Source organism: Panthera tigris, chromosome D3, assembly GCF_018350195.1.
Source record: "Panthera tigris isolate Pti1 chromosome D3, P.tigris_Pti1_mat1.1, whole genome shotgun sequence".
Lineage (NCBI taxonomy): Eukaryota > Metazoa > Chordata > Mammalia > Carnivora > Felidae > Panthera > Panthera tigris.
Genome location: NC_056671.1, coordinates 83,131,868 through 83,157,517, shown reverse-complemented (window position 1 = coordinate 83,157,517; position 25,650 = coordinate 83,131,868). Strand labels below are relative to the sequence as shown.

At 34.1% G+C, this 25,650-nt stretch overlaps 1 protein-coding gene across 1 annotated transcript in view; it reads left to right on the top strand.

The window, feature by feature from the left end:
* Positions 1-453: 453 nt before the first annotated feature.
* CDH19 (cadherin 19) overlaps positions 454-25,650 on the top strand; it is a 99,637-nt gene continuing 74,440 nt past the window's right edge. Inside the window, exon 1 of the mRNA XM_007096080.3 lies at positions 454-527. The gene's annotated coding sequence lies outside the window, so the exon portion shown is untranslated. The remainder of the gene's footprint in view (positions 528-25,650) is intronic.

Below are 25,650 nucleotides of genomic sequence, written 5' to 3'. Positions count from 1 at the left end.
ATTGGGAAAGCTCTTCTGTGTTTAGTAACTTTTGTGCATGTTTTAAATCAATCATTTGTTTCATCAGCTAATCCTCAAGTGGAGGGCATGTCCTTTCCACTCGCAGAAGTTGAATTCCCTCCTTACCAACTCCAGCCAATGCGTACTTTATTTTCCTTTTGCTTGTTGTTAGGAAACAGGAGGCGGGGGTGGGGAGGGACTGTTCATACCACTTGCTGGAGCTGTGTGCATTTTCATCCAAGCCTATGCACGGACGTCAGAGTGCCCTTATGGTACTTTGCACAAAAGGCTCAGTGTTCATGGCTCTACTCAGAGAACCCAAAATAGCATGGAGTAAGCAGTGACATAGTGACATAGTGGTACTAAAAACGCAGGCATCCGTAACTCAGAGCAGTAACCCAGATGTCAGGTTGGGCGAGAAGCTGGTGAAGCAAAATAAGAAGCCTTCCTCCTGCTGTTCCTTCTGCGTTCATCACGAATTTGGAAGCTCAGTGTTGGGAGACCTCCTAGGACTGGAAGATACACAGGTAAGAATGTGATAATTAGGCATATTTGACTTCTATGAATTATCTCTTAGTGGAGAGAGGGCCCAAAAGTACTTGAAAAGCTCTTTGCTAGTTTATGGTCCATAAGGGGAAAAATGTTCTACAATATGTGAAACCATGACACGTATATTGCACTTTTTCAAAGCCAAATATTTGTGACAATATTTGCCATCTCTGCACTAGAGATTTGAGGAAAAATCTAGAACATTAACACATTAAATTTATTGGGGGGAGAGCATCACTGCTGCTTCTTTCCCTTTCTCCAGGATTTTGTTTTATCATATGTTTATCTCTATACTATCACATGCTATAAACCATGAAAGCACCTTAAAGGGATGAGAAAAATATAAAGTAAATATTTTAATTAAATTGTTGATTAAATTAAATCAATTATTTATGATTATCAGTATGGAGCTTTCCGCGTATCTGAATAAAACTGAATGTTTCTTTGAAGGACTGTCGATTCTCAAAGTTGACATATAATGATTTTATTTTCTTCCCCTTTGCCAGTTGTTTTGGGTATCAAACTTTGTACCGACTCTAGAAAAATCTTAAAGCAAAAAGCTTCGGTGATGAAGAATATTATAATAATAATAATACTAATAAAAGGAATCTGTTGGGCATATTATCAATACAGACACATATTCTGGAATGTGCACATATTAATTTCAATAAATTATATCCATTACATGTGATAAAACTAATTCATCAAATGTGAAAGACAAAAAAGTCTAAATTAAGAATATATAAATTGTAGGAGATACTTAATATTGTTTCAGTTTTAGTTTATAACAAGCAATTTTTAGTAGGGTTACTAATTTTAATGAAACATTTCAGTGTAAATTTGCCTGAGGGATTTAGTAAATCTGTAACTACAATATAAGAAACACACAAAGAGGTAGCAACAAAAATATCTAAATAGAATGGCAACTATTTTCTTTAAATACATTTCCATTTTAGTTCTATGAATTCATTTTTTGAATTAATATATCTGTAGAGAAGACATTATTAATGTAAAATATTTACAACTTTAGCAATATATATTTATATTTTGGATCCATTTGCAATAACAAATAATGTAATAAAATAATATACATTCATATAATATCCTTTATTCCACATTTAAAAAACTTTAGATGTTTAACTATTACACATATGCACATATACATACTTCTAATTTTTAATTTAAAATATTTACATTTTAATATAAAGTGTACATTTCTGTTTTCCAAATTTTGTAACTAACACAACTATTCCCAAAAAGTAATATTATAAAATTAAAAGTGTAAAATTATTCAATCTTTACAAGTAACCAGTTTATGAAATCTAGAAGTCATCTGATCTCTTATTCTTTACACGTGTTTTAACAATGACCAAAATGTCTCAGATCATTCTGTAAATTATATCTGTATTTTCCATTGTCAATTTTAGTAAGTTCTTGTGCCTTAATGAAATATTGAAATATTTATACTATTAGTGTATCTCTCTCTCTCTCCCTCTCTTTCTCTCCTCTCTCTCTCACAGACACACACACACACACACACACACACACACACGTTGTAGAAGTCTTAAAGGATATATTATCTATTTATATTTTTGGTTTTGTTTTCTCCTCTGGAATCTTTCCAATATACTTATCCCCAGGGAGCTTTTTTTTTTAACAAATTCAATCAAATTATCATAAATTAAGATGCATTAAAATCTTTAAAATGATGTGCACACATGCTTCTCAAGCATTCTTAAGATATCTGGCTCATCTTTCAGGAATTTGTCATAATGAAGACATATACAATTTGATAAATGATAACCTATAGCTAAATATAAATTGATATTGAATATTTTTGACACTCACACTCTTAACATGTTATCTTTAAATATTATATTCAAAGTGTTACTGAGTAGTATTTAACACGTTATTGGGTAGTAATATAGTAGAAATAAGTGTATCACATGATTTAAAAGGACATGTTGGTCTTTTCATATACCTTTCTTTAGGTTGGGATTTATTGCTCCTGACCTAATGTTTGAGAACAATGATAATAAATATGAGAAAAATGGAACGTTTATATTTTGTTGTCATGACAATTTCCTCCTACTATTTATAATCTTCCAGTACCTATGTCTTTGCTTTGGCATAATAGGTTGAAGGTGAAAAATAAACAAACATGAAACATAATAACCCCACATGAATCCTTTCTTTCTAGCATTGCTTTTGACAGCTCACAGACTTGAGAAATGAGTTGCTTTTGCCAAAGTGACCAGAAAGATGTTTGACACGTGCTTGAAAAACCCATACTCAAAGAGTTTTCAACTCTCATCACCACTCACTTGAAAGAATCAACTTAAATGTTCTAAAACCTGCTTTTCTGCAACTTACAACAAATCAATGTCTTTCTGAAATGATGCATGCTCTGAGATGATCCAGTAAGAGCATTCTGGTCTCACTTTAAAAACCACTTTAGAATTAGGAGAGCAGAAATATTTTTGTCAGAAATTCATTGCACTAATTACTCATTAAAAAGACATTCAGAATCATCAAAGAATGTTTTAAAGTTAAGACAAAGTATCTAATTGTTGGAGGCTTTGCTTTGGCACACCAAGTCGAGTTTGAAATGTTAGTATAGGACAGTGACTTAACAAATTACAAGATCAGTACATCCACATTTTATCTGTTCCTTCATTCTAAGAACTTACATGATAAATGAACTTTGTAAATTTATAGGATAGTATATTAAAGTGGGAAAAATTCTGGCACATCAGTTATAGCTTAAAATAACCTAGGTAATTTTCTCTAAGTGCAAAATTTAGAAATGTCATTTCTGTGGAAATGAGCAAATTATACATATAAATCATAGAAAAGGAAAATGCCACCATTTTTTTTCTGTTTTTAAATTGGATTATAGCTAAATTGTTTCCAAGGGTTTGCTACCATTTTTTAAAAAAATTCTAGTAGAGATTGACCTTTTTTTGATGAAGAGATAATGCTGCTAAATTCAGAGACAAACATAAAATGTAACAAGGAAACTAAAGAGATAAAAAGAAAAGGGTATACATGCATCTTTCTAAAAACTTTTTAATGGTATTGTTCTTTGTTATTAAGTAAATACTTCATGACAATGCTTGAGGTTGCTTTTGAACCAGAAAGGCAAAATATAATGATTTCCCCATAATATTAGATGAAAAAGAAAGGGGTCATAACATCACTTTTCAGATAGAAGTCTCTCCCTTCTAAATAGGGCTTTTGTCTTAAGGTCCATAGAGGACATTGGTTACTCTTTGGTTATTTTCTCTCTTGTATCCAATGTCTGTAAGATATGCCAATTCTGTAAGTATATCAGGATTTGACTCCAAATTACTGGTTAATAATAAATAGCATATGTGTTTTCGTATACACACTTATACATGTGTCTATGTATTTGTTTATGTATTTATATATATACATTTTAAATATTCATAAATTTGAAACATACACATGTGCACACACACACACACACACACTCATTTGATAATTTCAAGACCACACAAATTATTTGTTAAAATTCTATGCCTTTTCTTTTCCCCTCATCTTTTTTTTTTTAATTTTTTAAAGTTTTTATTTTAATTCCAATTCGTTCACATACAGTGCTATACTGGTTGCATGTGTAGAATATAATAATATAACACTCCCATACATCATCCTGTGCTCATCACAACTAGTACACCTACTTAGCACACCCATCACCTACTTAACCCATTTCCACACCCGCCTCCCCTTTGGTAACCATCAGTTTGTTCTCCGTTGTCAAGAATCTGTTTCTTGATTTGCCTCTCTCTCTCTCTCTCTCTCTCTCTCTCTCTCTCTCCCTCTCTCCCTCTCCCTCTCCCTCTCCCTCTCCCTCTCTCCCTTCCTTCCTTCCTTTTGCTGATTTGTTTTGCTTCTTAAATTCCACACAGGAGTGAAATCAAGTGGTATTTGTCTTTCTCTGACATTTTGCTTAGCATAATAGTCTCTAGCTCCATTCCATCCATGTCCTTGCAAATGGCAAGCTTTCATTCTTTTTCATGGCTCAGTCACATCCCATTGTATATATGTGCCACATCTTTGTTACCCATGCATCAGTCAGTGGACACTTGGGCTGCTTCCGCAGTTTGGCTGTGGCAGGTAGGGCTGCTCTAAACATTGGGATGCATGTATCCCTTTTGAATTCATATTCTTTCGTATTTTTTGAGTGAATACCTAGCAGTGCAGTTGCTGGATTGTAAGGTAGTTTTATTTTTACCTTTTTGAGAACCTCCACACTGTTTTCCAGAGTGGGTGCACTAATTTGCATTCCCACCAACAGTGCAAGAGGGTTCCCGTTTCTCCACATCCTTACCGACACCTGTTGTGTCTTGTATTTTATGTCATTTACATAATGGATTATATATAAAGTTACTTCTATGAAATTTAAATTGAAACCATTTTAAAGATATGGAGTAATGTTGTCATTGTGTGTGTATATTAAACTAATGTTTAAAACACACAGCTCTTAGGGGCGCCTGGGTGGCTCAGTCGGTTAAACGTCGGACTTTGGCTCAGGTCATGATCTTGTGGCTCATGGGTTTGGGCCCCACCTCAGACTCTGTGCTGACAGCTCAGAGCCTAGAACCTGCTTCAGATTCTATGACTCTCTCTCTCTCTGCCCTTCCCCTACTCGTGCTCTGTTTCTCTCTCTCTCTCTCAAAAATAATAAACATTTTAAAATAAAAAAACACACAGCTCTTAAATCATAAGTATAATTTTGATGAGATTATGTGACATTGTATTATAGTGATATTGAGCATTTGCATTGAGAAGAGGAACAAGCAATACATTTTTAATGCTGTATATGTGTGAGTTAAGTATCACAAATTTTAGTAAACTATTAATTAGCTGCTTTCTACATATTGTGAAACAAAATGATGTTAGGATTGCCGCATTAAGAAAATAAGGTGAAGGATTATTTTGTGTAAGAATATCATCCCTTGGGGCACCTGGGCGGCTCAGTCAGTCAAGCATCCCACTTCAGCCTAGGTCATGATCTTGTGGTTCACAAGTTTGAGCCCCTTGTCAAGTTCTGTGCTGAGAGCTCCAAGCCTGGAGCCTGCTTCGGATTCTGTCTCTCTCTCTCTCTCTCTCTCTCTCTCTCTCTCTCTCTGCTCCTCTCCCACTAGTGCGCGCTCTCTGTCTCAAAAATAAATAAAAACATTAACAATTTAAAAAAATTTAAAAGAACATCATCTCTTCATAGAACATATTAACTTTTTACCCATTTATAAATGGAGCGGCTCATAATCTAGAGAACTTAAGTTTTAGGGAGAAAAAGGAAATTTATCCACTCATTAATTAATTCATTAATTAATTTGTCAGATTATACTGAATGCTTCTACATTTAAACACTGAAAGGAAGCATGTTTATCTTCTCTGGCATAAAATGCAGAGGAATCAAAAACTTAAAAAATCTATATCATCTTGCTTTTGAAATCCATTTTGTACATCAAATTAACTATATTCATGTTGATTTTCCTTCTTGAAATCTATATGTATTTTTAACTTATCCCATCTCTTGGAGGTACACTTTTAGCATTTTCTAGTTCTAAATATGTATCTCTTTTAATTTTTCCTGTATACATTTTATTTAGAATTAAAATGATGTACCCAAATCTCTTATTTTGGGAATCATAAAGTAGAAATTTATTTACTCTGTAAGCATGCTATTCATGTTAAAAGGATTTAAAAATCTCCCTTGAAAGGTGTTTCCAATATTGTATTTACTAAAATACATTACTTTGTCATTTTTTTGTACATAGCTAATAGCACATAGTTGTAAAATGATATCTTCAAAATGTAAAATAGTTGTGTTAAACACTCCACTAAACTAGTCCATCTGGTTTCAAATTTTGTCTTGAAAATTAATTTTCATGACTATGTACTCTGAATAAACTCAACAAGATAAACTAAAAATGTAAGCTACTAAAAAAAATTGTGGGCTAGTCATTAAGTTATTTGAACTTTGTATTTAAAAAACAAAACAAAACAAATGATATAGAATTTTTGGCTTATATGTTTTATATGAAGAAACTAAAAAAAATTGAGTTTTTTATTATAAACTTGAAACTAAAATAGTTATTTAACAAAACGTACACAAATATTTTGTACCAAAATAATTATATATTCTCATTTACTTTTTAAAACTAGTCCTTTGAAATATACATTCCATACTAGGACTCAAAATTCATTATAATTTTAGTCCAAAATTTTTGTGGATGAAGAAATACTAAATTAAGCTCTTAATCAATTAATTTTTTTTCAGTTTTGAAATTGATTTGAGTATCATCTTAATACATGGAATAATCTGAGAGATTAAAAGTTGAATTTTCTGAATTTCTTTTTTTAACTCTCAAATCACAGAGAAGTGTAAGGAAACGATTATAATTTTATTACTATTATTTACTTATATATTGTTATTACTCATAATAAACAGAATTTACTGAGTGGTTACGTTGGTATTCGGTTTATTTTTTTCTTTGCAACATTTTTGCTTGTTATTGCTCATTTAATTGTCCCAAAAATGGAATCTCAAACACTACATTTTCTATCTTAAAGCATTCTTCTTTAACTCCAAACTTCCCAGGGAAGAGTTCCCACATCTCTGCTTTTCCTCTATTAGCATCTACTTTGAATGAGTCATCCACTCTTGGAAACCAGTTCTAGACTCTAGTCATTCTTAAATCCACTCTTTTCTGATTCCTGACAATCACTCCAAAAACTTGTCTTTAGCTATTCATGAAGACGTACCACTTTTTAGTTCGCTTTTTAATTGACAAACGGTTTAAGAAACCTAATCTGGGCACTTTGGGTGCATGTTAGTTTTGGCGCTGGGTAAATTACTGCTCATATTGATGTGGCTTCCTTTGGTGACAAGTTAAGAGAGATTTCTGTTTTCATGTTCAGCTGGTAACATTGATTTTTCCAATTACATACAACTCACTATAGAACTCTACTTATTAATACTGTGAGTGTTGTCCACTACTAAATCTTTCTATTATCCAACGACCCAACAACTATCATTGTCATCGTCCTGTCTAATCTCTTTAAACATTTGAGTATATGTGTCAAAAGTTACTTAACTAGCTTTCACAAATAGATTTATATTTTTTACACAATAATATATTGGTAAACAATGTTTTGCACCAAAATTTCTAAATAACAATTTGCTTCTTTAGGATTGTGTCCAGGCATGAGTTTAATAGATAAAATGGTGTGAAATACTTAATACTCCTGAAATATATTTTCTAATTTTTTAAAAAAATATAGTTTCAGCTTATTTTACTTGCATGAAAAACAATTCATGACAAAAAGTTATGGATTAATAAATTGGAGGTTATAGGAAGTAAGTGCATATATTTGAGAGACTTAAGAGGTAGAATTGACCATAGATGAAGCTTGAATATGTGTGGAGGTAAAGCATATGTGGAAGGGGGATTCTTTATTCACTTATTCAAGTGCCAGTTTTTGAGCGGGTACTGATTTTGTTCAGTGAGAGACAGAACATAATAATAAGATGAACAAACAATAAAAGATAATGGTTTCTATGTGGGTCATAGACTTTGAAATGTCTCTTAGAAAGTAGGTCTATAGATTAAGAAAGAGATAAATATGGACTGTTGGTGATCCTTTGTGATGCTTTGGTGTCTAGATGTTAATTGAAGCCATAAAATCCGAAGATAAATTATCTCATGTATAGAATAAGCAAATCATTTCTTAAGAATGGGACACTTGGGTGGCTCAGTTGGCTAACCATCCAACTCTTGATATCCACTCAGGGCAGGATATCACACTTTGTAGGATTGAGACTCGCTTTGGGCTCTGAGCTGACAGCATGGATCCTGCTTGGGATTCTCTCTTTCTCTTTACCCCTCCCCTATTTGTGCATGTGTGTTCTGTCTCTCTCTTAAAGAAAAATGGAACTCGAGTATTTAAGGAAGAGGACAATCAAATAAAATAGAGATTCTTGAGGTGAAAGAAGAACTTGAAAGTGTATAGAGCTTTGCAAGCCAAAAAAGAGAATTTTTAAAAAGGAGTGGGGTTATGATGAAGGCCACATTGTGCTGCACCACTAATTTCAAAAAAAAAAAAAAAGTATTTATTGAAGTTTGTTAAAGAAATAAAGGGGATCCTTCTCACCCTGGATGGATTGGTTGCATTGTAGTATTGGGAGAAAAGCCAGATTGCATTTTTCTGTAGATTGGATGAGAAAATGTGGAGACTGCGAATGGCCACTTATTCTGTAATAATATTTGCCTTCCATTTCTTCCAGATCTACTTTTGTATGTTGTGCCTTTTGAATTAATCTTTTCAGTCTTTTTTTATCCTATTTTCTATATCTGTGCTTTGTTTTTGTACTTTCTTAAAGATTTTTTTTTCCTAATTTATCTTTCAAAATATCCTCCTACATATACCTTTAACAAATAGCCAGGAATTACAATTCCTGTCTAAATACTCTTATTAAGAGCAAGCTATGATCCTTTCCTGGAGGATGGAGGAAGTTTCTTTTATTTACCTAAGGAGATTTTGATCTGTCTTTCCTTTCCTTTCCTTTCCTTTCCTTTCCTTTCCTTTCCTTTCCTTTCCTTTCCTTTCCTTTCCTTTCCTTCCCTTCCCTTCCCTTCCCTTCCCTTCCCTTCCCTTTCCCTTTCCCTTTCCCTTTCCCTTTCCCTTTCCCTTTCCCTTTCCCTTTCCCTTTCCCTTTCCCTTTCCTTTGTCCTCTACCACTCTTGGCATTTGTTTCTGCTTCTTTTCAGCTATATTTTTATGCTTTGTATTTGGTTTGAACTTTTTCTTTCAACTAGAGTCTTGCCCCAAATGGGACTTCATGTATGTATAAGAATAAGGAATGTAAAAATTGTTTGGGAAATCTCTTTTTGTATAAGTGAGGAATGGAGTCTAAATACTGCCAGACTTTATGAAACATTTTTCTGGCAAGACCAAGGTGATTGATTTAGAGATTCTGAAATATCATTTCGGTTTTTCTCTTGAGGATATATATTTCTCCATCAAAGAAAGTTGAAAGGGGGTGCCTGGGTGGCTCAGTCGATTGAGCAGCCTACTTCTGCTAAGGCCGTGATCTCACAGCTCATGGGTTTGAGCCCCGCATTGGGCTTGTGCTGACAGCTCAGAGCCTGGAGTCTACTTCGGATTCTTTGTCTCCCTCTCTCTGCTCCTCCCCTGCTCTCTCTCTCTCTCTCTCTCTCTCTTGCTCTCTCTCTCAAAAATAAATAAACATTAAAGAAAATTTTTAAAAAGAAGGTTGATAGGAGGCAGATAGGCAGGGGAGAGAGAGACAGAGAGAGACTTCAACTTACAAGTTGATAGAAATCAACTTTTGTAAATCTATATTTGGAAGTTACGATGGAACTATATGGTAATGGTTTTATCCTTCTGATATCTCTGGAGTTCTTAGGTTCTGTGACTACTTATACGCATTTCTACTCCCGTCTCCTGCCAGATCCTGGCATTTCACATAATGTAAGCTGGACGCCATTAGCCTTGGGTGTAAAAACCTGAAATTATTTGTAATCTTTAGGATGTATTTCCCATTGTCAATTGCTGTGACATTGAACGAGCTCTTTCCTGCATGATTTAAACAGTATGCATATTGACAGTTACTCCTCAGATTTTTTATTCTTGTAGCAATCGGGACTTACTAGTGATTCTGTTTTGTACTTCAGGAAGAGATTAATTAGAATTTTCCCAAGAAACCTGGGAGTATAAATATTTAAATAAATGGCATCTATTTGTGACATAATTATTACTATCTTTATTGAATATTTAAAGCATAAGCTTCAGGTCCAGCTAATTATTTTTATGCGACTTATCACAGCACACCTAGAAGTTAGGTATGTTATCTCATTTTGCAGTTGGAGAAACTCAGTCTGATAGTGTTTAAGTACTTTGACTGGTATCATGCAACTATAATATTATAGAGGCACAAATCTTTACATTTTATACCGATTCTCCTTAACAGTCAGCATTCATTTAATAGTAAATGAAGATTTAAGTAATATAATTAAGAAAAAGAACCAGCTGGAAATTATACAGTTCATTTGACTTAATTCCTTATTTCATAACCTACCTTTGTCTATCCTCAATCTGTATTACTTCTCATAACCATCTATTCTAGTGTAATTTGGCAGCCAGAACGTTACTACTGCATGACCAGGGCATAAAGTAAAAGTTTGAGGACCCCTGCAAATTGTTCTCTTGAAGAAAGAGAAAAGCAGGATAAGGTGGGCGATATGGACTTGAATATTCAAAATGGCCACGTTTTCCGTCTTGCAGAGCAGTCTCCAAGGAAGTGACTCCCTGATAGTCTCCTATAGGTAACACAGAGTGTGCCCAAGAGTGTCAACTCAACTGTGACAAAATATGAGAAATTCTATTGAAGTTTTACCTCATACCATTGCATTTCAACTTTGAGAGTATTTTTTTTATGAAATATCTAGATAGTGGTAAAAGTTATAGGAATAAATGATTAGCACCTAAAAACGTATTACAACATTGGAGTTTACCCTAAGTATTTTTTTTTCTCATAGGAGAATAGGGAAACTGCTCTAGAAATAAATCCTGGCCAGTATCTCCACATATATTTATGTTCTAGAATAGCATCCATATTTGGAAAATGGCTCCTGTAAGTTTAAGGGTACCAGCTCTGGAGGAAGTAAATTGCTCGGATTTAACTCTGGCCTGACCAATTATTATATGGCTAAGCAAAGCTATTTCTATGGGTTCACTATCTGCCTTTATAAGATAGCAATAATAATGGAACATATGCCATAGAATTGTTGTAAGATAAATCAGTTAAAGAATGGCATACTCTTTGTATAGTAATAACCATGAAGTAAGTACCCAGTGTATGCTGGGTAAGATGTTGACGATGATAACGATGATGGTGATAATGGTGATGGTGAGGATGAGGATGATGGCCGTGGTATCCTTGAACTATCTGCCTTAGAATCACGCTGGAGCTGTTAAACACACCTAAATGATGAATCTGAATCTGTGGAGTGTGGTATCCACATTTCACTTAGCTTTTCAGTTAATTCTAGTGTGAATAAGGTGAGTACATCATTTTCCAAAAATTGAGTGATGGAATCAAGCAAGTTATTGTTTACTTTACACTTATTTAAAGAACAAGGGATCCTTTCCATAAGTAATAAATGCTTTAGGGACACCTGGGTGGCTGGGTCAGTTGAGCATCTGACTATTGATTTCAGCTCAGGTCATGATCTCGTGGTTTGTGGATATAGCCGTGCATCAGGCTCTGAGCTGACAGTGCAGAGCCTGCTTGGGATTCTCTCTCTCCCTCTCTCTGCTTCTCCCATACTTGTGTGCTCTCTCTCTCTCTCTCTCTCTCTCTCTCTCTCTCTCTCTCTCTCTCAAAATAAGTAAGGAAACAGTAAAAAATACTTTAGGGGGTGCCTGGGTGGCTCAATCAGTTGTGCATCTGACTTCATCCTAGGTCGTTATCTCATGGTTCTTGAATTCTAGCCCAGCATCAGGCTCTGGGCTAACAGGTTTGAGCCTGAAGCCTGCTTCAGATTCCGTGTCTCCCTCTCTCTCTCTCCCCCTCCCCTGCTTGCATCCTGTCTCTCTCTCCTTCAAACATAGATAAACATTAAAAAGAAAAAAATTTAGAAAATTATGATACTATTTTATAAATGTTTAAATTGTGTATTCTACGCGCACACACATACACACACACACACACAATGAAGTATATGGCTTTAAATTTTTTTCCATTCACTAAGATTTAGGTCTTTAAAAAGTCATGTTTATATTATGCCTTTTTCAATACAAAATTATATTTTCCACACCATTTGGCAGTGGTGCTTACTAAGTATTGCTTTTGATGGTAGAATACATTTATAGCTATTATAGTGATAAAAAATATGTACTGAAAACAATTGATAATTGAAGAAAGGAACATTTAGATGATATATTTGACCATGTGTTATGTAGTTACTAATACAACATCAGCAAAAAAATGTCAAATAGAGGGTAACTGTCTTTATTTACTGTAGTAAGCAATGGCTAAAAAGATTTTCAACAAGTGAAAAACAAAATAATATATACTTAATGGAAATTGAAGACAAAATAAATAATTTTGTAATACATTCTTGGGACAGTAGAATGCATTGTTGGTAAGAAGAAAAATATTTTTCCTTTCCTTGTTTCTATGGTGATACATACATTCAATTTGCCAGATATTATTTATGTGATGAAAATAATGAACTCGTAGTGTTTCATATTTATCCAAACAATGTTTTGGGGAAAAATGTCTCCCTTTGCATAATTTTATGATTGTGGAAATTCTTATGCTTTACATGCATGGTAACTGGTGATTTTGTTAAACCATGATTTATTTCATGGTTCAAGAAATCTTCAAAAGTATACTTTGTTCATCGTTCTATGAAGCTTTTATTTCCTAAATTTGTTTTTTTAGTTATTTTTACCATTGAAAGTCATTATTTATTGGTTCTATACTATCTGAAAGCCGTATATTCATTAGAATTAAACTGATAATAAAGGAAATTGGGGATATGTATTATATTTTCTAATCGGTGGATCAGTGGCATATCTGCATGAATAATAGTATTCAACCTATATAGAACTACACACACACACACACACACACACACACACACACACACACATACAGCAGAAGCCTTTAAAAAAAAACATTCTGTTTGTTTAAACATAATTTTTGTTTTTGTGTGTAATGAATGCAACTTTGATTACTTTTATTCACAGAAACTAAAAATGAATCAGATTCAACTAATTATGAAGATATAATCTACTTGGGATCAATTAAAAATAAATCTACTCTCTAGAATATTGTATGGTGATCCAAATCACAACAGTTCCTCAATTCAGTTTATATAGGTATAATATCCTAATGCCAAAAAAGACAGTGTAGGAAAGAACTAGTAGAATCATTTTTCATATGATATTAGCTGGAAATCATCATATGCTATATAGTCTATATTATATATCTTAAAATTTATATTTTGTGTAACATATATATACTGCCTACAACATATACCATAGGTAGTTTGTAATATATAACATATATAGCTTACACTTTATAGATTAAGTATTAAGTTTTTATTATGTATTATATACATACAAAGTGGTATGTATACATTAGCAATGCAAGAATGTCTCAATATTATTGAAACTATTCACTCTATTCTGTACCCTATCAGACCAAATCGAAAGAAAGAAACCACCTGGTAATCTCAATTCATAATCTCATTTTATAAAAAAAACAAAACAAAACAAAACAAAACAAAAAACACATATTTATAACAAAAACTCTTTAAAAACTAGGAACGAAAGTAACTTTTTAGCATATTAAAATATATGACAAAACCCTCAATATTTATCTCACTTAATGTTTAAATACTAAAAGCCTTTCCCTGTGAAAACGGGGAAAAAGCAAACATTTTGGAATTTTATGTGTGTGTGTATGCATGCATGTAATGTACTTTTAGATTATTGGTTATTAGGTATTGTGAGATGAGCAAGACCTTGGCTATTTATTGCCATGTGTGTCCCATGTGCCCTTGGCTTTTCAAATTTTTCTCTCTGGCACTCAACTCAAGCATGTGGTTATAGCCTCTGGGCTTGAAACTGGGAATAGAAATCTACAGGACTGAACATCCAAGTGTCTACGCACAATAATTCAATTAATTTTTCCTGAAGTAAACAAGTTGAATTGAATCCATCAGTCAGATAATAGTTAGGAGGGTCAGATTTAACAGTTGGGTTAGTGGGCAGGAGAGGTATGATTAGAAAGGAAGAAATATAATTACTACTATTATTGGAGATTTAGGTATACCTAAATATTTTACTGTCTAGAATATCAACATAAATAAAAGGTTAATATTTGAAAGCAAAAGAAAAAATTAAACTCAGTATGAAAGAGTTTAAGTATTTGCTTCAAAAATAGTGAGGAAATGGCCAAATAATTAATTCAGTACCTAAAGTTGTGGAGAAAATATCCTAAAAAAATCCAGACTGGGTTGGGTTGAACTAGAGAGGCCATGGCTTGACATATACACAGGAAGAAATTAGCTGAATTATACAGACTCTGGAGATTTGTACCCTATTTAACTACCCTTAATGTCTTAACTTGGAAATGGCTTAACTTGGGCCGCTGTCTGAAATAATGTTTTTGAAATTAATATGCAAATGTACTTGTCCCTGGGCACATCATCTTTCTCCCCCACTCTGACCCTATTCAACTTCTTGTATTCTTTCAGGTCAGGCATTTTTATCTCTTTTATTACTCTGACAAGACTTGATTCCAGCTACTATCTATAGCTGGCCTTTGTGACTCCTTTTTTTCTCATTAGTTTATATAACCCCACTTTGGCCTTCTTTCTTCTCTTTTTAAACGGAGGTTTACAATTAATATCTCACTGATTACAAAGAAAATTAACAAGAGGAAACACGAGGTACCTCGTATGGTTCCAGGAATATAGTTGGGGGTTTTATTAAGGTGCTAGGCTATGTAGTCAAGTAACCTCGTACCACAAATATTTAATGAGATTCATGAGGGTACAATATTCAGTTCCACACAGTTGCCAGTGCCCCTACCTTGATTGAGGTTCTATCATCTCATAACTACAGCATCTGATTGCCAGAGAAGGGAGAGAGAAAGACAAAATAATTATTCACAGGTCTTTCACTGCTCCAGGTCTGAAGTGATAAGCCATCACCTTTATTTATAAATGTTTAGAAAGCTAATCACATAACCCAGCCAAACTGTAGGAGAGATATTGGTATACAATAGTATGTGTACCACAGTGACCAAAAGATAGATGTTAGTTCTTTTTTTTTTTTTTTTTTTTTTTTTTTTTTCACTCTCAGGTCATGTTCTCCTAACCATGTCAGCTTGCTAATCATCCCGGGGTTAGGGATGGATTACATCATCATAAAGAATTAAAAGTAAGCCTTTCTTACAGCAATGGAGTGAAAGGAAACATCCCATGACAACAATTACAATTCTGAGTATGGAATCCCCAAGTGCCCACTTAGAATCTTCACCTGTAAGTTTTGCAGGGAGATACCTTAGTATTTCAAAGCCTACCTTTGACATTCCCTAGACAGTCTCTCTTGAAATCCAGTCGGTCATCAAATGTTGTCAATGCTGTTTCCGTATTACCGATTCTGTGACTCATCTCTTTTTCTGCAGACCGTGATTAGTCTGGGATACACTGGGATACACTGGCACCTTGAAGTGAGGGACAAACAGTCATGGGCCTGAGTCAGTAGATCCAGGGAAGCAACATCCCAGGGTCTGGAATTGCAGATGGCCTTGAAGCACTGATTCAAACATTCAAAATATTTAATTAAAAGCTAATATCATATTAAATGATTAATTTAAAAAGGATTAAAATAAAAATATATATGTATGTGAGTTAAATATAAAGGCAGACATTAACATGGGAAACAACATAATAGACAATACAGATTTCCCAAGATTTTTCAGCTGAAAGAGTACAACAACCTAACAGTTTCAAGATAGTTGTTTTTGTATTTCAGTAAGTGGACAGGGGTTAAATAGATTTCCACAAATATACAGTACCTTTTTTTTGGAGTGAATATTGAGGTAGTGTTTGACAAAAAAAAATTCGAGTTCAAGATATAGTCTATAACCTGTCACCAACCACCCATGCTACTGCTCTAACAGTAATTATAAAGGTACTTATGGAATAAAAGGGGACTGTTAATAGACATTTCAAAGTCTGCATTTTTCCCCCTTTTATAAACACATAACTCCTTAAATTAAAAGAAAGGCGGGGGAGCGCCTGGGTGGCTCAGTCGATTAAGTGCCTGACTCTTGATTGTGGCTCAGGTCATGATCTCATGGTTGTGAGCCTGAGTCCTGCGTTAGTCTCTGTGCTGATCGTGAAGCCTGCTTAAGATTCTCTGACTCTCTCTGTCTCTGTCTCTCAACCTCCCTTTGCCCTCTCCCCCACTTGTGTGCTCTCTCTCTCTCTCTCATCTTGAGAGAGAGAGAGAAAGGAAAAGAATACTTCCTCCGTAATAATTTAACTGCTCACAGCCCTAAGAGCTGCATTTTATTATTTGTTTCACACTGAGGTTTTATAAAATTTGCTTACTTAACACATTTGGATCTTAATATCAGAAGTTAGACATGCTTAATTAAATTGTGGGAGAGAAGTGTTTTATCTTACTTTTATTAAGTAGCATTTTAGAAACCATGATTTTGGGAATTTTCCTTTCTCCCCTAAGCTTCAGGATTTCCTGACCATCGCAAATTATTAGGCTTTTGATATATCATTTTGACCAAGCCACTCAACGGTTTTCTAAAGATGGAGACATTATATTAATGGCCATCTGTTTTTCCCTATGAGGAGCTGGCTTAGTTGAGCTTAGTTTTTTAGCTTTCCACAAGCCTTTCAGAAGACATTATATTTTTATAAGTTTTCACAGATGGAATAATTATCTTTATGTAACTAAGACGAGGTCATAGAAAAGACAATTCATAATTAGATTCAGTTGCCAACTGTATAAGTGCATAGATTATAATATTTTCCATCCCTTAAGTCATAATTAGTCTTCTTTGAAAACATAATTGTTCTGAGTCACGCTGGGATTGCTTTCTGCCCGTATACATCCATACACTATCACATACTATTGCAAGCATGACAATGTTTATTTGTCAGTCACATAGCCATGTTCCAGAATAAAAAAAAAAAAAGACTTTCAAACCATTTGAGAATACATGTAGAACCCATGCATTACGTGCCATGTATCCTACGCATTTTGTGATGGCCATTTATAACGGCTTTTATTTTCATATGTCTGTCTTGTTTGAAGAAATGACAGCTGAATATTTTGAAGTTGAGAAATAGATTGTCATCATCCACTTATAGGTAGCTACTTTTATGTAGTTAAAAGCACTTACATAACAATAGGTGCCGGACAATATTTAGGCACATGGACTCATTTAATCAAGATGACTCCATGGGAGTGTCGCTGGCGTGGTCTTCGTTTTTCAAATGAGATGAGTAGGCAGCCAGAGTTTAGACTTCTGTCAAGACACACAGCTAGTGGTACGGCTGGTGTAGTCATTCAGTCCTTCCTTGGCTCATCAACCCACCAACCTGCCTCTGGAGAACAGCCCCAGAGACAGCCAATAGTGGTCTCTTGATCGTCACTATGGTACTAAATAAACCCCAAATAAACTCGTGTAACATGTTTGTTTGTTTGTTTGTTTGTTTGTTTGTTTGTTTGTTTTTAAAGAGGCTCCCAGCACGGAGCCACATATGGGACTTGAACTCATGACCCTTAGATCAAGACCTTGAGCTGAGATCAAGAGTCAGATGCTTAACCAACCTAGCCACCCGGGCGTCCCAGTCTTATAATTTATTACATAATTATGGGTAGACATGTAATAAATATTAAAATGTGATACACATGAGGAAAATTTTAATTGATCTATAATTTCTCAGTGCAGATATGATTACTACCTGTATTTGAGGGCATCGTCTTTCAGGCTCCCTCCACTGAATTTGTCAACATAAGTTTTTCCTAAATTAATGGATTCATTTTCTTTGCATTTAACTTATTTCCTTCACCTATCGAAGCATTACAGCCATATTTCCATATCATTAAATGACTTTACAGCACCGTATGTAATGGCTGAATAGCATGATGTTAATATGAATTTTGAAATTTGTTTTTATTCACTTGTTTCTTTGTTAACTGTGAGACCAATTTTATATATCTCTCCAAATGAATAGATTTAGAGTATTCAGGGAATTCCCAGTGTTTTTCAATTACACAGTGAAACTGAAAGCATGGATAAATATGTGCAGTTTTATCTCCTCGAATAATGTAAGTGATATTTTGTCAGATATTGGAAGTAAAGTACTGCTTTCTCGTTCTTGTTTTTTTTTTCTTTTTGCTTTGTTGTTCTATGTTATATATTTTCACAAGAACATTAAGAGAAAAAAGAAACTTCACTAAAGAAAATATTTTACAGGTTTGACTGCAGCCACACAGAAAAGTAAGTGTAAGAAATAACATATGTACATGCAGTGACCAAATTAAAATCACTACAAATATGGCAAAGATATAATTAAGTCCCATGCAGAGTAATTGCATTGGCAACGTGTAATGAAGGATACGGTCCAAAAATGGTTTTAGGCAAATCTTCGGTGCGCAGACATGTAGCAATTCAGCCTTGAAATGATGAGACATCATGTTTTGGTAGCTTGTGGAAGGTGGAAAAATGTGGGATACCAGATTTTTTTAAAACGAGAGTTTTTGCCAGTGGGTGTTTCATCGGTTGGAATCTGTCTCTTCTTCTAGAATATTTTCACATTCAGGCTCAATTTTGTCATTGTTTAACACTGAATATGGTGCTCAAGAATCCACAGTCCTCTCCACTGCTGAGAACAGAGTTCCTAGAAGCCAACCCAGGGATGAAATGGCTCCACAACTCAAGACATGACACAAATAGTGAATGGGGAAGGCCGTGATGCCAAAGAGGGCTTGAGAGACTCTTATACGGGCACTCTGACTTCGTATTGCTTTACCTGTAGCAAAATGCTTTTATTTGTGCCAGTCAATATGCAAAATATGTTTCACGAGAGTTTATAAATGTGACAAAGAACGACCTTTTACGTCTACTTCTACAGAGAAAGAGTTGGCACATGTTTTATTGCAAATTTGGTCCAGAAATATCACTTCTTCTCACTTATGTATGCAAGCTATATCCACTTACATTTCTTTCTATATTTCCTATTAGCGGTTCCGAGAAAGCCCTTTGAAAGCCTTTATGGGTGGTGTCACTCTATGAAGCTGCCAAGTTTCACTTGATTTTTAAAAAGATCACAAATAGGATCAAGTTTCTATATTTATCCAATCCACATTCTTCTAGCTTCAACTTTTATCTTCTCCCACACAGACACCAAATCCATCATTCTGACTTATTCTTCCCTTTTTTTGACCTCAATGATCTTTAGAAGAAGCGGGGAGAGGTACTCTAAAAGGAGATAACGGAAAACATTTTATTATGTCTAGTTTCAAGATTGGTCCAGACGTTAAAATGCAATTTATAGATATTTAGTTAATTCAAATACGGTGAACTATCACTGACAGATGTCATGCACGTTGTTAGGTATCTACGTGTTTTCTTTCTTCCGTTCAGTAAGGCACAGTATATACTCTGTGCCCTTAAGATTACATTTCCAGTCTTATCTCTACCGGTAAATAATTATTTGCTACTGGACAGGTCACTCAAAATGTCTCGATATAAATTTCTTCATATGGGGATGCAATACATTAGAGAAAATACAGTTTCTAATATTCAAATTATATGATCCTACTTGGACATAATATGTTGATACTTACTATAATACTGTTATTCAGAGATTAGTATCATTTTATTATGTAATTTTGTGTTAATAGCAATGTCATTTAATTTTTATACATTATGTATTTTGAAATATAGTTCATTCTACTTTTTACTTAATATTTATAAATATGCCTAGGGACTGGAAATGAAATTAATCTAAACAAATTACCAGGAGACACAGTATTAGCATTTTTCCATATTGAAATATTATGCGGGTTTTAACCCCCACATTTACCTGACTGGAAAATATAACAGGACTGCAGATCTAGGGCGGAAATGTCACTCCTTGTTTCTCTAGGACCCATTTCAGACACACTAATTGATAACATTTTTCCTTATTAGCCCAGACTCTGCCTTGAACTTTTCTCAGTCTGGCCCTGCTGACAGCTGTCAACACTCTTCAATCAGAAGTGGACCATTATTTGAAACATTTTCCCTTCCCCTGAAATGTGTGACCATTACAGATAATTTGGCATCTAGAAGAGTATAAACAAAGCCATAATATTTCATAATTCACACATACCTACTGCATTTCATTATTGTATTTGTATAGTAAGAGGCTCAAATAAAAGTGTATTCATGTCTGTTTTATTATGATTTAGGACTATGAAATAAGATAGTTTAACTTTTAACTTTAAATTTAGTTGTAAAACACTTCAGTCATATACTTTATCTGAAAAACATATAAGATAGAAATTTAATGAGTGTTATTATTTGACATATTTACTTGAGATTATTTAGAGGGAGAAAAACGTGACAGAGATTTCTCAATTTCTTTAAACCCGTTTCTTTTCCTACTGTCATGGTATAAATACCATAATAAATCTTGCATATCATTTTTCTTTTCCTAGACTTTACAAAATCCGTGTATGACAATAGTCTTTTAGGGCATCATCTTATAATTTTGAAACACTTTATAATTGGTATCATATAATACCCTGATTAGAACTTTTTTTTTTTTTTCACATATCCTTTTTCCAAATTAATCCAATTTGTATTTGCCTCATAGTGGACAAATTTGAAGGTTTCTCTATGTATAAAGCAGTAAAAAAAATAGCTGTTAGTTTATACATTCAACTATTTTTTAATGTTTATTTTTGAGACAGAGACAGACCATGAGCAGGGGAGGGGCAGAGAGCGAGGGAGACACAGAATCTGAAGCAGGCTCCGGGCTCCGAGCTGTCAGCACAGAGCCTGACAGGGGGCTCAAACTCACAAACACAGGCGCCCCTAAACTAATTTTTAAATATAATAGATTTGGCCAAACTATTCCTCAAAATGATTGCCCAAATTTTCAATTTCATCAGCATTGTATTGGAGTCTGTTCTTCATGCATTTTCATCAATATCTGATATTAAACTGTTTAATGATTTTTGTCCACCATATGGATTTAAGAAGTACAGAATAAATTATTATTGTTGTTTTAGTATACAAATTTTAAATACAAGTGAAGAATAAAATAATAGCTATGCCAATGCTCATGACCCAATTTCAAGAATTAATTATCAAGCCTGTGCTTGGTTTTACCTGCTCCTAAATGCTCCTACTCTTTCTGAAATGCTTTAAAAAAAATTCTAGATGTCATGTTATATCCAACACCAACATACTTCAGTATACATGACATGACCAAAAATAGGGTATGTTTTTATATAACCACAAAGAAACTTCCGCAACTAATGAAATTCACAATAGTTTCTCTTTTATCATTTAAAGATATTGAATTATCATGAAATATTTTCACAGATTGATAAAAAAATGTAACTATAAAAATAAGTTTGTACAAAAGAAACAGCAAATGAAGCCTAAAGCCTAAAGCCAGCAGAAGAAGTGAAATAATAAAGACGAAAACAGAAATAAATGATATAGAAACAATACTGTAGAACAGATCAATAAAACTAGGAGTTAGTTCTTTAAGAGAATTAGTAAAATTGATACACCCCTAGACAGGCTTATCAAAAATAAAAGAGAAAGGGCTCAAGTAAATAAAATCATGAATGAGAGAGGAGAGATCACAACAAACACAACATAAATACAATTATAAGAGAATAGTATGAGAAATTAGGTGCTAACAATTGAACATTCTGGAAGAAATGGATAAATTCCTAGAAACATATAGATGACCAAAACTGAAACAGGAAGAAATAAAAAATTTGAACAGAACAATAACCAGCAAAGAAATGGAATCAGTAATCAAAAATCTCCCACCAAACAAAAGTCCAAGACCAGAGGGCTTCCAAGAGGACTTCTATCAAACATTTAACAAATTAATACCTATTCTTCTCAAACTGTTCCAAAAAATTAAAATGGAAAGAAAACTTTCACAGGCATTCTATGGGGCTAGATTCCCTTGATTCCCAAACCAGACAAAGACCCCAAGAAAAAGGAGAATTACAGTCCAATATCCCTGATGTACATGGATGCAAAAATTCTCAACAAGATACTAGGAAACTGTACCCAACAGTACATTTAAAGAATTATTTGCCATGATCAAGTGGGATTTATTCCTAGGCTGTAAGCGTGGTTCAATATTCACAAATCAATCAGCATGATACACCATATTAATAAAAGAAAGGGTAAGAGCCATCCGATATCAATAGATGCAGAAAAAGCATTTGACAAGGTACAGAATTCATTTTTAATAAAAACACTCAATAGAGGAGGGATAGAGGACTATACCTCAACGACATAAAGGCCATGTGCAAAAGACCCTGTATGCATTAAGACCCACAGCCAATAGCATCATCAGTAGGGAAAATTGCGAGCTTTCCCACTAAAGTCAGGAGTAAGACAGGGATGTCCACTTCCACCAATGTTATTTAACGTAGTACTGTCAGCAGACAACATAAAGAAATAAAAGGCATCCAAATTGATGAGAAAGACGTCAAACTTTCACTATTCAAGACAACATGTTACTCTATACAGAAAATCCAAAAGACTCAACCAAAAAAAATTGCTAGAATTGATACAAGAATTCAATAAAGTCGCAAGATACAAAATCAGCATTCAGAAATCTGTTGCATCTCTATACACAATAATGAAGCAGCAGAAAGAGAAATCAAGGAATCAATTCCATTTACAATTGCACCAAAAAACCATAAGATACCTAGGAATAACCTAACCAAAGAAGTAAAAGATTTGTACTCCGAAAACTGCAGAACACTTGTAAAAGAAATTGAAGAAGACATAAAGAAATGGAAAAACATTCTATGTTCGTAGATTAGAAGAAAAAATGTTGTTAAAATGTCTATACCACCCAAAGCAATCTACACATTTGTTGCAATTCCTGTCAATATAACACCAGCATTTTTCACAGAGATAGAAGGAATAATCCTAAAATTTGTATGGAACAACAGAAGACCCCAAACAGCTAAAGAAATATTGAAAAAGAAAGCAAAGCTGGAGGCATCATGATTCTGGACTTCAAGTTACAGTACAAAACTGTGGTCATCAAGACAGTATGGCACTGGCACGAACACAGACACATAGATCAATGGAACGGAATAGAAAACCCAGAAATGGGTCCACAACTCTATGGCCAACTAATCTTTGATGAAGCAGGAAAGAATATCCAATGGAAAAAAAGACAGTCTCTTCAACAAATGGTATTGGGAAAACTGAACAGCAACATGCAGAAGAATGAAAATGGATCACTTTATTACACCATACACAACAATAAATTAAAAATGAATGAAAGACCTAAATGTGAGACAGGAAATCATCAAAATCCTAGAGTAGAACATAGGCAGCAATATCTTTGACCCTGGCCACAGCAACTTCTAACTAGACATGTCTCCATAGGTAAGGGAAACAAAAGCAAAAATGAACTGTTGGAACTTCATCAAGATAAAAACTGCACAGCAAAGGAAACAATCAACAACACTCAAAGGCAACTTATGGAATGGGAGAAGATATTTGCAAACGACATATCTAAAAAGGGTTAATATCCAAAATGTATAAAAACGTGATACAACTCAATACCCAATAAACAAATAATCCGGTAAAGACATGGGCAGAGGACATGAAAAGACATTTTCCCAAAGAAGACATCTAGATAACTAACACACGTGAAAAGATGCTCAACATTGCTCATCATCAGGGAAATACATCAAAACCACGGTGAGATACCACCTCACACAAGTCAGAATGGCTAGAATTAACAACACAGGAAACAACAGGTGTTGGTGAGGATGTGGAGAAAGGGGAACCCTCTTACGCTGTGGATGGGAATGCAAACTGGTGCAGCTACCCTGGAAAACAGAATGGAGGTTCCTCAAAAGGTTAAAAGAACTCTGCTACGAGCCAGCCATTGCACTACTAGGTATTTATCCAAAGGATACAAAAATACAGATTCAAAAGGGCACATGCACCCCAATGTTTATAGAAACATTATCAACAATAGCCAAATTATGGCAAGAGCCTGAAGGTCTATCCACTGATGAATGGATAAAGAAGAAGTGCTATATATATACAATGGAGTGTTACCATGCCATCAAAAAGAATGAAATCTTGCCATTTGAAATGGCATGGACAGAGGTAGAGTGTATTATGCTAAATGAAGTCAGTCACTCATAAAAAGACAAAATACCATATGATTTCACTCATATTTATGATTTAAGAAACCAAATAGATGAACATAGGAAAAGAAAAAAAAAAGAGAGAGAGGGAGGCAAACCATAAGAGACTTTTAAATACAGAGAACAAACTGAGGATAGCTGAAGGAGAGGTAGGCAGAGGGAGGGGCTAAATGGTTAATGGGTATTAAGGAGGGTGCTTGGGATGAGAACTGGTATAACATGTCAGTGATGAATCACTAAATTCTCCTGAAACTAATATTACACTATATGTTAACTAAAATTAAAACAAAACCCTGAAATATTAAAAAAATAGGTTTGTGCAAATCAGGTTCTAGATAATGTCCTTTTTTATACTTATTCTTGTGTGTTTTAAATATCTTTGAATCTAGTACAGCATGTTCCCTAAAACCCCTCACTTTTTTTTCCTAGATGAATGAAAATATAATAACATAAAGTTGACATAAATGTATTTACCCAACACTCTAATTATAACTTCACATCACTGTTAGTGATACTTTTCCAAATTTATACAAAATAGCATCCTCATTAGGAAACTGAGCTTGTTCTGACTGCTTTCATTATTTATTGGGTATCAAAAATATAGATTCACAATTTCTAAACAATAGACATTATTATTTGGATTTCAAATATTCAACATTAGGATGAAATCCATCTTTAGTTTTCACATCAGTTGAATTTCATGACCTTCATTAAGTAAATATATAACGAAGAATGCATCTGCTTGAAGGAGAGGCACCACAGAATGCCCATTTATGACAATGTGTTCTGTCTTAATTAGGTGTTTTTTAACAACTCTTCTAACAAGAGCCAAAGCCCTAAAATATCTCTCAAGGGTTGTTCAAAAATATGTGGAGAAGATTCAAAGTGAAATCATACAGGAATCTCGTAACAGAAATAGGGACTCTGAATTTTCTGTTGATTGTATAGTGTTAAACTCTTTGTAGATTTGACAAAATTATTTTTCTTCATGAGTCCCAAAGAAACAAATCCAATTTGGTTCTATCGAGGTGCTGTGTCAATGTGGTAAGTGCAAAGATATTCCATTTCCTATAA